The following is a 14621-nucleotide window of genomic DNA, read 5'->3' on the forward strand; positions in this document are numbered from 1 at the left end:
CTCTAAGGGGGCTCACCGGGTGGCCAATACACTTAGGGCCACCCGGTGAGCACGTTTCAGCAGGGGCCCGGTCAGGTGCTGTGGCCCTTTAACAGTACGACCGGGCCTCCTGCTTTAGGCAGCCTGGGAGGAAGTGACGTCCGCGAGTCACTTCCTCCCTCAGAGATGATGAGTCGCGCGGGAGGGAGGCTGAGCCAGGAGGCAGCGAGGAGGGGAACTGAGCAAAGAGAGCCAGTCCTCAACTTCCAACCACCCAAGCCAGCACACTGGACCACAGGGAAGGTAGGAAACTGGAGCTTCACAGTTTGCCCATGTGAATGTCAGTATGTGTGTGTTTATGTCTGTCAGTAGGTCTGTGTGTGTCTGGCAGTCTGTGTGTGTGTGTGTGTGTGTGTCAGTCTGTGTGTGTCTGTCTGTCACTAGGTCTGTGTTTGTGTCTGTCAGTAGGTCTGTGTGTGTGTGTGTCTGTCAATAGGTCTGTGTGTGTGTGTCAGTTTGTCTGTGTGCCTGTCAGTATGTCTGTGTGTCAGTGTGCCAGTATGTTTGCCTGGGTATCAGTATGTCTGTGTGTGTGTCAGTATGTCTGTGTGTGTGTGCCACTATATCTGTCTGTGTGTGTGTCAGTATGTGTCTGTGTGTGCCAGTATGTCTGTGTGTCTGTCAGTAGGTCTGTCACTGTGTGTGTGTGTGTGTCTGTGAATGTATGTCAGTATGTCTCAGTATGTGTGTCAGCATGTCTGTCAGTGTATGTGTCGGTGTCCATATGTCAGTATGTATGTGTCAGTTTGTCTGTCTATATGTGTCTGTATATCTGTGTGACTGTATGTGTATCAGTGTGTATCTGTATGCTGTCTTTGTGTGTTTCGGTGTATCTGTGTGTGTCTGTGTATCTGCATGTGTGTCAGTGTATGTATATGTGTCTGTATATCTACATGTGGGCCAGTGTGTCTGCATGTGTTTCAGTGTGTGTATATCTATATATATATATATATATATATATATTTGTGGTCACGGCATAAAGCCGTAGTATCAGTAACATAAGACAAACATAGAAAGGAAAAGTCAGTTGTGGTGTGCCGGAACTGATGAGGAAGTAGGCCTGAAATAAAAGAGGGCCTTCGTTATAAATTGCTTATAAAAGAAGGTGTGGTGGGTGGGACAACTCGCCAGACCTAACAGGTAATGAGGGAAGGGCTGGTGCTCCTTAAGAAGGGGAACCAAGCCCCTCCCACAACTTCAGGCCATGCCTTCCATTTGTGGTCACGGCATAAAGCCGTAGTATCAGTAACATAAGACAAACATAGAATGGAAAAGTCAGTTGACAGAGTAACATGGCTTCCCTCTATATACCGTGTAAACATGGCTCCCTCTATATACAGAGTAACATGGCTCCCTCTATATACAGAGTAACATGGCTCGCCTCTATATAGAGTGTAAACATGGTTAATCTCTATATACAGAGTAACATGGCTCCTCTCTATATACAGAATAACACGGCTCCCTCTATATACAGAGTAACATGGCTCCCCTCTATATACAGTGTAAACATGGCTACAGAGTAACTTGGCTCCCTCTAAATACAGTGTAAACATGGCTCCTCTCTATATACAGAGTAACATGGCTCCCTCTATATACCGTGTAAACATGGCTCCCTCTATATACAGAGTAACATGGCTCCCCTCTATGTACAGAGTAACATGGCTCCCTCTATATACAGAGTAACATGGCTTCCCTCTATATACCGTGTAAACATGGCTCCCTCTATATACAGAGTAACATGGCTCCCCTCTATGTACAGAGTAACATGGCTCCCTCTATATACAGAGTAACATGGCTTCCCTCTATATACCGTGTAAACATGGCTCCCTCTATATACAGAATAACACGGCTCCCTCTATATACAGAGTAACATGGCTCCCCTCTATATACAGTGTAAACATGGCTACAGAGTAACTTGGCTCCCTCTAAATACAGTGTAAACATGGCTCCTCTCTATATACAGAGTAACATGGCTCCCTCTATATACAGTGTAATCATGGCTCCTCTCTATATACAGAGTAACATGGCTCCCCTCTATACATGGGCGTACCTGGAGCATTTGGCACCCGGGGCGGATCCTTTTATTTGGAACCCCTCTCCCCAACTTTGAAATGTAAAAATCAATTGCAATTGTTTTTAAATGTATGTGTATGCAGTGTGTGTATAGTGTATGAGGTGTATGCAGTGTGTGTATAGTGTGTGCAGTGTGTGTATAGAGTGTGCATACTGTATGCAGTGTGTGTATAGTGTGTGTGTATAGTGTGTATGCAGTGTGTGTAGTGCATGTAGTGTGTGCAGTGTGTATAGTGTGTGCAGTGTGTATGCAGTGTGTGTATATTGTGTGCAGTGTGTATGCAGTGTGTATAGTGTGTGCATAGTGTATGCAGTGTGTGCATAGTGTGTACAGTGTGTGTATAGTGTGTACAGTGTGTGTGTATATTGTGTGTATATTGTGTGTGTATAGTGTGTGTATAGTGTGTGCAGTGTGTGTATAGTGCGTATGCAGTGTGTGTGTAGTGTGTAAGCAGTGTGTATAGTGTGTATATAGTGTGTATGCAGTGTGTGTATAGTGTGTATGCAGTGTGTGTATAGGGTGTATGCAGTGTGTGTATAGTGTGTGCAGTGTGTGTATAGTTAGTGCAGTGTGTGTATAGTGTATGCAGTGTGTGCAGTGTGTATGCAGTGTGTGTAGAGTGTGTATAGTGTATGCAGAGTGTGTAGAGTGTGTGCAGTGTGTGTATCGTGTGTACAGTGTGTGTATAGAGTGCGCAATGTGTGCATACTGTATGCAGTGTGTGTATAGTGTGTGTGTGTATAGTGTGTATGCAGTGTGTGTAGTGCATGTAGTGTGTGCAGTGTGTGTATAGTGTGTGCAGTGTGTATAGTGTGTGCAGTGTGTATGCAGTGTGTGTAGTGTGTGTATATTGTGTGCAGTGTGTATGCAGTGTGTGTAGTGTGTGTATAGTGTGTGCATAGTGTATGCAGTGTGTGCATAGTGTGTACAGTGTGTGTATAGTGTGTACAGTGTGTGTGTATATTGTGTGTATAGTGTGTGTGTATAGTGTGTGTATAGTGTGTGCAGTGTGTGTATAGTGTGTATGCAGTGTGTATAGTGTGCAAGCAGTGTGTATAGTGTGTATATAGTGTGTATGCAGTGTGTGTATAGGGTGTATGCAGTGTGTGAATAGTGTGAGCAGTGTGTGTATAGTTAGCGCAGTGTGTGTATAGTGTATGCAGTGTGTGCAGTGTGTATGCAGTGTGTGTAGAGTGTATATAGTGTATGCAGTGTGTGTAGAGTGTGTGCAGTGTGTGTATAGTGTGTGCAGTGTGTGTATAGAGTGTGCAGTGTGTGCATAGTGTATGCAGTGTGTGTATAGTGTGTGTGTATAGTGTGTATGCAGTGTGTGTAGTGCATGTAGTGTGTGCAGTGTGTGTATAGTGTGAGCAGTGTGTATAGTGTGTGCAGTGTGTATGCAGTGTGTGTAGTGTGTGTATATTGTGTGCAGTGTGTATGCAGTGTGTGTAGTGTGTGTGTATAGTGTGTGCATAGTGTATGCAGTGTGTGCATAGTGTGTACAGTGTGTGTAGTGCATGTAGTGTGTGCAGTGTGTGTATAGTGTATGAAGTGTGTATAGTGTGTGCAGTGTGTGTATAGTGTGTGCAGTGTGTGTATAGAGTGCGCAGTGTGTGCATACTGTATGCAGTGTGTGTATAGTGTGTGTGTATAGTGTGTATGCAGTGTGTGTAGTGCATGTAGTGTGTGCAGTGTGTGTATAGTGTGTGCAGTGTGTATAGTGTGTGCAGTGTGTATGCAGTGTGTGTAGTGTGTGTATATTGTGTGCAGTGTGTATGCAGTGTCTGTAGTGTGTGTATAGTGTGTGCATAGTGTATGCAGTGTGTGCATAGTGTGTACAGTGTGTGTATAGTGTGTACAGTGTGTGTGTATATTTTGTGTATATTGTGTGTATAGTGTGTGTATAGTGTGTGTATAGTGTGTGTAGTGTGTGTAGTGTGTGTATAGTGTGTATGCAGTGTGTGTATAGTGTGCTAGCAGTGTGTATAGTGTGTATATAGTGTGTATGCAGTGTGTGTATAGTGTGTATGCAGTGTGTGTATAGGGTGTATGCAGTGTGTGAATAGTGTGAGCAGTGTGTGTATAGTTAGTGCAGTGTGTGTATAGTGTATGCAGTGTGTGCAGTGTGTATGCAGTGTGTGTAGAGTGTGTGCAGTGTGTGCAGTGTGTGTATAGTGTGTGCAGTGTGTGTATAGAGTGTGCACTGTGTGTATAAAGTGTGCAGTGTGTGCATAGTGTATGCAGTGTGTGTATAGTGTGTATGCAGTGTGTGTAGTGCATGTAGTGTGTGCAGTGTGTGTATAGTGTGTGCAGTGTGTATAGTGTGTGCAGTGTGTTTGCAGTTTGTGTAGTGTGTATATTGTGTGCAGTGTGTAAGCAGTGTGTGTAGTGTGTGTGTATAGTGTGTGCATAGTGTATGCAGTGTGTGCATAGTGTGTACAGTGTGTGTAGTGCATGTAGTGTGTGCAGTGTGTGTATAGTGTGTGCAGTGTGTATAGTGTGTGCAGTGTGTGTATAGTGTGTGCAGTGTGTGTATAGAGTGTGCAGTGTGTGCATACTGTATGCAGTGTGTGTATAGGGTGTGTGTATAGTGCGTATGCAGTGTGTGTAGTGCATGCAGTGTGTGCAGTGTGTGTATAGTGTGTGCAGTGTGTATAGTGTGTGCAGTGTGTATGCAGTGTGTGTATATTGTGTGCAGTGTGTATGCAGTGTGTGTAGTGTGTGTATAGTGTGTGCATAGTGTATGCAGTGTGTGCATAGTGTGTACAGTGTGTGTATAGTGTGTACAGTGTGTGTGTATATTGTGTGTATAGTGTGTGTGTATAGTGTGTGTATAGTGTGTGCAGTGTGTGTGTAGTGTGTGCAGTGTGTGTATAGTGTGTATGCAGTGTGTGTATAGTGTGCAAGCAGTGTGTATAGTGTGTATATAGTGTGTATGCAGTGTGTGTATAGTGTGTATGCAGTGTGTGTATAGGGTGTATGCAGTGTGTGAATAGTGTGAGCAGTGTGTGTATAGTTAGTGCAGTGTGTGTATAGTGTATGTAGTGTGTGCAGTGTGTATGCAGTGTGTGTAGAGTGTGTATAGTGTATGCAGTATGTGTATAGTGTGTGCAGTGTGTGTATAGTGTGTGCAGTGTGTGTATAGAGTGTGCAGTGTGTGCATAGTGTATGCAGTGTGTGTATAGTGTGTGTGTGTATAGTGTGTATGCAGTGTGTGTAGTGCATGTAGTGTGTGCAGTGTGTGTATAGTGTGTGCAGTGTGTATTGTGTGTGCAGTGTGTATGCAGTGTGTGTAGTTTGTGTATATTGTGTGCAGTGTGTATGCAGTGTGTGTAGTGTGTGTATAGTGTGTGCATAGTGTATGCATAGTGTGTACAGTGTGTGTATAGTGTGTACAGTGCGTGTAGAGTGTGCAGTGTGTGCATAGTGTGTGTGCAGTGTTTGCAGTGTGTGTAGAGTGCATGCAGTGTCTGTAGAGTGTGTATAGTGTGTAGAGTCTATGCAGTGTGTGTAGAGTGTATGCAGTGTGTGTATAGTGTGTGTAGTGTGTATGCAGTGTGTGCAGTTTATGCAGTGTGTGCAGTGTATGCAGTGTGTGTGCAGTATTTGCAGTGTGTGTGCAGTGTATGCAGTGTCTGTAGAGTGTGTATAGTGTGTGTAGAGTGTGTATAGTGTTTGTAGAGTGTATGCAGTGTGTATATAGTGTGTGTAGTGTGTATGCAGTGTGTGCAGTGTATGCAGTGTGTGTAGTGTGTATGCAGTGTGTGTAGAGTGTATGCAGTGTGTATGCAGTGTGTATGCAGTGTGTATGCAGTGTATGTAGAGTGTGTGTAGAGTGTATGCAGTTTGTGTAGATTGTATGCAGTGTATGCAGTGTGTGTAGAGTGTGTGTAGAGTGTATGCAGATGCAGTGTGTATGTTGTGTGGAATAAGTGCTGCCACTTACCTGTCCCTCCCGTCCTCCTCGACTGGTGGTCCGGTGGCACAGCATCACTGGGCAATTTAGAGGGGCCCAGTATTCTCCATGCTCGTTAATAACACTATCTACCCGAGTTTCCCATCCAGCAGCAGCAGGGTCCTCTGTTCTCGCAATCCGCGAGAGCGTTGCTATGGCAACGTTCTCGCGATCCGCGAGAGCGTTGCTATTGCAACCCACGGCAACGCTCTCGCGGATCGCGAAAACAGAGGACCCTGCTGCTGCTGGATGGGAAACTCGGGTAGATGGTCTTATTAGCGGCCGGTCCATTTACACAAGACACAGGGCGGCATTTCACCACCCCTGCGAAAGTTCGCCCCGGGCACCCCCCTAGTGAGTGGTACCCAGGGCGGACCGCCCCCGCCGCCCCCCCCTTAGTACGCCACTGCCTCTATATACAGAGTAACATGGCTCCCTCTATATACAGAGTAACATGGCTTCCCTCTATATACCGTGTAAACATGGCTCCCTCTATATACAGAATAACATTGCTCCCTCTATATACAGTGTAACATGGCTCCCCTCTATATGCAGAGTAACATGGCTCCCTCTATATACAGTGTAAACATGGCTCCTCTCTATATACAGAGTAACATGGCTTCCCTCTATATACCGTGTAAACATGGCTCCCTCTATATACAGAATAACATGGCTCCCTCTATATACAGAGTAACATGGCTCCCCTCTATATACAGTGTAAACATGGCTCCTCTCTATATACAGAGTAACATGGCTCCCTCTATATACAGTGTAAACATGTCTCCTCTCTATATACAGAGTAACATGACTCCCCTCTATATACAGAGTAACATGGCTCCCTCTATATACAGTGTAAACATGGCTCCCTCTCTATACAGAGTAACATGGCTCCTGAGCTGCGGGTGGGGTACCTATAAAAGAATAATGGGGGGGGGGGGCTACTGTCCTCCTCCCTGCCCCCACCCCTGAGCGGCGGGTGGGGTCCTAAGTTAAAATAAGAGGGGGGGACCTACTGTCCTCCCCCCGTCCCCAACCCCTGAGCTGCGGGTGGGGGCCCTAATCAACAATAAGGGGGGGGGAGACCTACTGTCCCCCCCGGCCCCCACCCCTGAGCGGCGGGTGGGGGCCCTAAATGAAAATCCCCCCTCCCCCATCAAAGGTGACTAGGGGTCCCCAAGCCTCTAGTCACACACCCAAATAAAAAAGCCCCTACCTACCCCCCTCACCCTAAAAAAAATAGTGAGGGGGAATAAAATTACTACCCTGTAAAGTAAAATTCAACTTACTATTCAACGTCTTCTTTTTTCTAAAATCTTCATTTTTGAGCCTCAAAAAAGGCCAAATAAAAAGCCATCATACCCGTCGAACTTAAAAATAAAATAAAAAACCTGAGCGCGAAAAAAATTAATCCATCTTCACCCATGAAGGGCTCCGCGCAGACTAGGGTATTAACATATACCCTATTGTTGCAATTGTTACTTGAAAAGCATGAGGAATGCCGTTGGGGTACCACATGCTCATTTGTTATACCTCCATGCACTACAAAAATAAAGAATAAAAAAAAAATAATAATAATAATAATAAATAAATAAATAAATAAAAATGTATGCAGCTTCCAAATGAATCTAAAATTGATGCTGTCCAGGAGGTGGGAGGGTATACTAGGGAGGGTGTGCTGCTGATTGGCTGGAATGTGTCTGCTGACTGTAAGGTACAGGGTCAAAGTTTACTCAATGATGACGAATAGGGGGCGGATCGAACCACGCATGTGTTCGCCCGCCGTGGTGAACGCGAACACGCTATGTTCGCCAGGAACTATTCGCCGGCGAACCGTTCGGTACATCACTAATTCATAGTCTTGAATGCTAGGCGTACTTCTTGTATTGTGTATTGTGTGTATATGTGCATACATCTCAGCATTCACACACTAACACTACATACAAATACACCCCTGCATTCAAACTCCAACACTACGTACAAACACACTCTGTGTTACACACCAAAATCATATGTAAATACACCCCTGCATTCAAAAACCAACACTACACATAAATGCATGCATGCAAGTACGCCAACACCACACACAAACATATTCCATACAAAATCCTGTTTACATTCAAACACATAAAAACAGCTTAGTGTTAAATACAAACCTTCAAACATGGGTAAATGGTAGAGCCCCAGCTGTCAATGCATTGCTTGAGTTGCACGACAGATGGGGAACTACCTTTCAATCACCCTTGCGATAGGGAGGCTCAAAAAAATTCTTGCACCTCTCTACTTTAGGACTGCCACTGCGTTGGGGTGGAGGACGTGATTGCACACCTGGGGGGAGGGTACCAGGGGGCCCAAGCAAATGCTTTGCCCAGGGTCCAATCAATATTAAAGACGGCCCTGGCTATAAGCATTCAATTTCTCTATAATTTTTATGGCAATCTTTATTAGCCCATCCTATTCTATCTCCACTGTAGTCCTGATTTCACTACTGATTAGGTTCATTAGTCACGTATATATATTCTCCATTTTTAAATGTCCGCGCCAATTCATTAGGTACATCCCTCGAGAGGAGTCATCCAATCATAATGAACGATGGGCGTGTTTAGAAAGAAAACACCACTCCCAAACATTACGGTGGGGACAAATGAATAAATGAATGAATGACAACTACTGATCAATTGATCCTAAAGGTCCATATCTATTAATCGTAACTACTTACTGTAATATAGAATACACTGCTGTCTAAGGGTTATTCCCAGTTAAGGAGGTAATAGCTCTCCACTGAGCATCCAAATGATATTATATGTGTAAAAGGCTTTTGCTGATCATAAAAAAATACACATATAAAGACACGATCATACTGTAATAGTCATTATAAAGTACACTGCTTATCTATAGATTTATTCAGTATCAAGGAGGTCAAAATGACCTATAGGAGTGCGAGATCCGCTCATTAAATGTAAAAAACATTTGTTGCTGATCATGACAGAATTACAGGTGTAAAAACACAGACCTAAGGTGCTCCGTGGGAAAAGCACATTCAAAGTATCAATTCTCTCCCCGTCATTGTGTCGATTTTATGTTTCCAAAAAAAATCTAATAATAATAAAACATGTGTCTCAACTTCAAAACAGTTACTCATTAATCTATGATGATACAGAAACTTGATCAGATCCTTATACTTGCCTATACTCTAGAATAAAGAGAGGAAAAAAGCCAGGGGGCGACCCAATAAAATAATAAAGTGAAAATTGTTTAGACTTCCTGAAAATACCCAATAACACTTACTCTATATTTGTGATGGTATAACAGACTGGATGGATACATATTAAAATAAAAACAGGTTAAGTGTCCAGATGAATTAGTGCAGGTATGGGGTATAAGTAAAACCTTCATTCAGGCCCAAAGGTGCTAGAGTCTTTAATTTATAAATTCAAAATGACTCCCTTTGTTTTAAGAGGCGGTCCAAGTCGCCTCTTCTTTGATTCAATTTCACATGTCCAATGCCTGCAAAGCCTAGGTCATGTGAACGACCTGAGTGATTGTGACAAACTCCCCTTTTTTAGGGAGTTTGCCATGAGTTTTTGGAGGGGACTACTTGCTTGCCTCCTGCCCTGCGACTATGGCCCCTGGGGTGTATTGCCATTTAAAAAGTCTATTTGGGCTTATTGGATTTTAAAACACTTTTTCTGCCCCTTTAAATCCGTGGGAAAATGTACCTCTTCCCCTCCCCCTTTTTCCTGTCCTATTGTTTCTCCAGCAGGGCGTTGTCCCAGGGACACTACCAGACCAGTTTAAACTGGCTGCTTTCTCCCTCCTCAATCTCCCATCAGTCCTTGCTATTTTATGACCTCACCATACTTTAGTGCACTTTTAAAATTGAATATAGACAGGCTGCACAGCCAAAATCTGTGGAACTATTTTGGGCATGAAAGCCATGCTTGCAGTCGGTCAAATGTGACTTTCATAAAACTTTTGAACCCCTGCTCTGATCTGGGTGATTTTTGGATATGTTGTTCACCTAGATCAGGGCTATCCAGGGATGTAGGATTTGTGGGGATATGCTGTTGTTTTGGGGTGTTTCTAGACTTTGGGTAAAACTGGATATTTTCTACCTGTGGTAATTGAGTTAGTCCATTGTGTTTGGTAATTGTATCACAGGCAGAGGGGAGGGTTTGTATACATTAGCTGGGAGTGTCTAACTGTACAATACTGTGTTATTTGGCTGTTGTGACTTTGTGTCCTGTGCTCCACAAGGTCCACGTGGGTGGTAACCTTGTGGGGAAAACTGTATATAAGAAATGCCTTCGTGCTCATTAAACCAGTTCTACTTCACCCTCAATTTAGAGTCCTGTCTCTTATTGGGGGAAACAGCTACAAGGGATTGCTATTCTCTTCATTCTCCCTTTCTATAATCACTAAGCTCTTCTAAGAGCTTGTTCCTGTCCTGCTTTACTCTCTGGGGAAATAAAGGTTCACCCACTGGAACCTGGAGCCTTGTCGTAGGTCCAGGGTGGGTAGGAGACAGCGAGACCCCAACCAAGCTGCGGCAGTTTGTGGGGTCTGCATGTGGGGTCTGGTGAAGTGCTTGGAGTCCTCGGGTAATGCTAGGAGCATCCTTCAACGGAGGTACCCAGTCGGGGTGCCAGGTGATCCGTTACAGTGATGTCCCCTTAAATGTCTTGAAATGGGTGTATCGTTTTTGTATCTTAGTTCACAAATATGTTCCAGGATACGTAATTTAAATTGTCTGAAGGTTTTTCCCACATATTTGTTTCCACAAGAACAAGTGAGAAAATACACTACTCTTGTAGTTTTGCAATTTAAAAAATCCCTTACTGAAATCTTACTATACTGTGAAGTATCTTCAATCACTTTGGAATCTCGTAGAATAAATTTACAGGCCATACAGTTGCCACATTGATAGGTCCATATCAATGAGTTTTTAAGCCAGTGTCAATGCGTTTTTGAGATGTATATCCTGTGTGAGTATAGGCCAAAAGCAATTCAAAAAAGATTTTGCCAGTTCCCACCCCAGATCAAAATCCGCAATGCATCTGATCTGCAGATTTTCTGGATCTTTCTGGGTATTTTTTAGCATGACCTCCCTGTCCATTTCTAAGGCTCTCTTTAGACATCGAGTGGGATATCCTCATTCCTTAAAGTGTGTATGGAGCTCTTTTGCTTTTACCCTAAAGCCCTCTAATGTTGAGCAGTTCCTGCGTACTCTGAGGTACTGTCCTATTGGTATACCCTTTTTGAGGGGTTTAGGGTGGTAACTCTCCCATTCCAGAAAACTATTTGTGGCTGTAGGTTTCCTAAGCAATGTAGTTTGAAGATGCTTGTTTTCATCTACTGAGATTGTGAGATCTAAGAAATGTACTCGTGTCGGGCGTTTTTTGTAATGCTTCTTTTTCCATTATTATTTTCTTTATTTAATTTGGGCTTTAGGGTGATGGAGATTATGAGTGTTTAGATTTTTCATTTTGTTTATTAAGGAAGGGGGGGCTCGAGGAGCGTGCTTGTAGGTAGCTGAGCGAGTATGTTTTAATCAGTCTCCACAACTAGACAGGTCCAGTCAGTTATTGTATCAGTTTCGTCCTTTTGGCAGACCTTAGAGTTATTGAGTTACTATTACCTTTTCACATATTCAGTGGTACCCAGACGTAGTGATTGGTTCAACGTCTAGCTATCGATCACCTTATTTGGTCTTAAGTAGTATTTATGGTTCATAGGTGCCAGCTCTGCTTATCTGATAGCTTATACACATTCCCACTGAGGGACCTATTGGCATTTACCTGGGTTCCGTGGATCGTCTTTACATACCAAGTCTAAAGAGACTAGGAGTAAATTGACTTTGTGTAGGGTCGGAAGGAATCACCTCAATACCTGGCAATATCCTGCCCCGACTGTGACAGAAAACCTAAAGGGAGGGAGGGTGGGACAACTTCACAGGTAATTATCGAAAACTAAAATGTCCACTGACCCCTCCTAATTGGCCACTACCAATGCCTACTGACTCCTCCCCTACACATTGGCTAACATCTAACAGCCTAGCCCTACTCAGTTTCCTGTTAAGGCTCACTCTGGCCTAGTCTGACTCCGTGAGCTACAGGAGTACCGAAGGCCCTGAGTTAGTGTTCCCTTAAACATATTTATTGCAGTTCAAAGGCACATTACTGTGAGTATTATCGCAGGTCTGTTATACACTTAGACATTAGAAATGAAAAGAGAAATTTGGGCCAAAAATAGGGACTGTTCCTTCTAAATAGGGGCAGCTGTGAGGTATGCAAATGATATGTGAGTATAATGCAAGGCAAAATTATTGAACACTGTCTTGTACTGAAGATACTAAAATGTGCTAAATAGTTTTTATCTCAGGGAGGATACAGTCTCATTGAGGCTCTGCAGTTCAGGGGTTAAGTATAGTCATTGTAGCTAGTCATTGTAGCTGTGGACTCGTTTAACCTGCAGTAAAGGATTTTCCCAAAAGAATAATGAAGAAATATGCTCTCATCCCTGTGAGATACACACATCTTGTGGGTGGAATGTATCTATAAATTGTCGTATATCAGCTTTCTAGGAAGTGAAACTTTAAACATGAGTGATGTAATTGAGTAGTTGTAGACTGGGTGTTTGGGAGTTTCCCTACACAATCACTGCACAATATGACTGTTTAATTAATTATATAAAAATCACGTGTTAAAAAGAGTGGGTAATGACTTCAGAGTATTCTTTTATAGTATTCATGCAAAGTAATCATAGAGTTAATGGGATATTTATAATATACATTTAGTGCATCGCTGAAAATTGTTGCAAAACCACACATTTAAAAACAAGATACAAAATCAAAACATTAAGAATTATAACTTCCTTGTGCATTTTGTCCATTTTAAATTATGTCTTTAATCTATGTACATAATCTCTCTTTTACATTAACAAGCAATTCTCTGCAAAGTAATTTCCTATAATTTGTATTGGTCCATGCAAAAGACAGAAGCACATTATAGAAGGGTGTGTACCTAGAGAGAAGTACAATCTTAACTTTACTTGAATAAAGAAATTAGATAACTTCACCTTAAAGAAAAATAATTCCAAGCACCATAACCACTACAACATGTCCTGGGGTCTTCGCAAGGATACGTTGTTAAACCATTTAAGAGTATGACAACTTACCTTGGGTCTGCCAGGTGCCACTTTCCCTGTAGCCTGAAGCTTTTGCAAGGAGCTTCTATTAGCTCCATTGAGTTAAGCCACACAGGGCTGGTGTTAGCAGTGGGCTCCCTACAGACCTCTTAAATTGTTTGACTACTTACTCTGGGAGAGGGTGAGGGCACTCCTAGCACTATCACCACTTCAGAGGACTGTAGTGGTTATCGTGCTTGGAGTATTCCTAGGTGTACATATATAGTGATCAAATGTATACAGAAAACAAATCTTAAAATAACATACTAGCACAAACTCCCACAAAAATGTCTAAAAGATCCCTGTATAAGAGTGTGACTATCCCAAATCCCAATATATATTTAAATATTGAGGTATATTACCGCAATGGCAATGAAAAGTATAATTTCAAAACAGGGTAGAGAATTTTAAGGAGATTTATGATTGCACACAATTTTAACACATCATTTAAACAGTTTATTGTATGTGAAGCCTAATTTCTGTATCGATCTTTAATGTGCAATCTTCCAACAATACAGGTTCCGAAAACATCAACTACTATAGAAAATAATGGACTAATTTACAATCTTGGTGCTACTTTTTACCAGGTGACTGCTACTCTTAGAATGTAGTGACTGTTTACAAACTGCAATATTTCACAAGTAGCAACTGTGAGTTACTGGCTGCCGCTACTAAAAGCCAATCACTAAGTAGTGGCTTAAAGCACCTCTTTTTCTCCATGCAATACAACAACCTCTACTTAGTACCTGCTTTGCAATGCGGGCGCTACACCTTACCACTAACCCCAAAAACTCTTCTGGTCTGGTGGAAAGAAGTTAACAACCGCTAGCTCTAATTACATCCTATAAGAAAATACAGGTTAACAATATGGCATTACATTTAAACCCCAAATGCTCTTTTCCATGGACGGTTGCCACAAACTTCTTAAGGAGTGTGGAAGCTGGCCTCCTGCCCACCGACTATGGTCCAGGTCGGAGACCCCGTTCAGGAGTTAACCTCCCCAGCCTCCATTAGCAGCTTTCCCTGGGTGCCCTTGGTTCGGCACTTTCCCTTCTTTCGAATGGAACCGAACGCTGGCTCCCTGGTTCTCATGAACCAAACCCTCGAATAGTCCTCAGGGGTACTTAGCCACGACCGATATGAAACTAATTTCGCCATGAGGACTTTGTGGGTCCCCAGTCACCTCAGCGGTACTTAGCCACGAATCTTATGGAACTGTTTTCGGCATGAGGTGCCCGTGCAGTTCCCGAACAACTTAGTCCATGGTTTTAAAATCCGCCAGAGAGCGCTTTTTGGAGGAAAGGTGCCTGAGACTAAGGGGAACAAATGCTACCTGAGAACCAGGCAGTGCAACCTGTATTGCAGCCGCAG

This window comes from Pelobates fuscus, chromosome 9 (assembly GCF_036172605.1).
Source record: "Pelobates fuscus isolate aPelFus1 chromosome 9, aPelFus1.pri, whole genome shotgun sequence".
In the NCBI taxonomy this organism is placed as follows: Eukaryota; Metazoa; Chordata; class Amphibia; order Anura; family Pelobatidae; genus Pelobates; species Pelobates fuscus.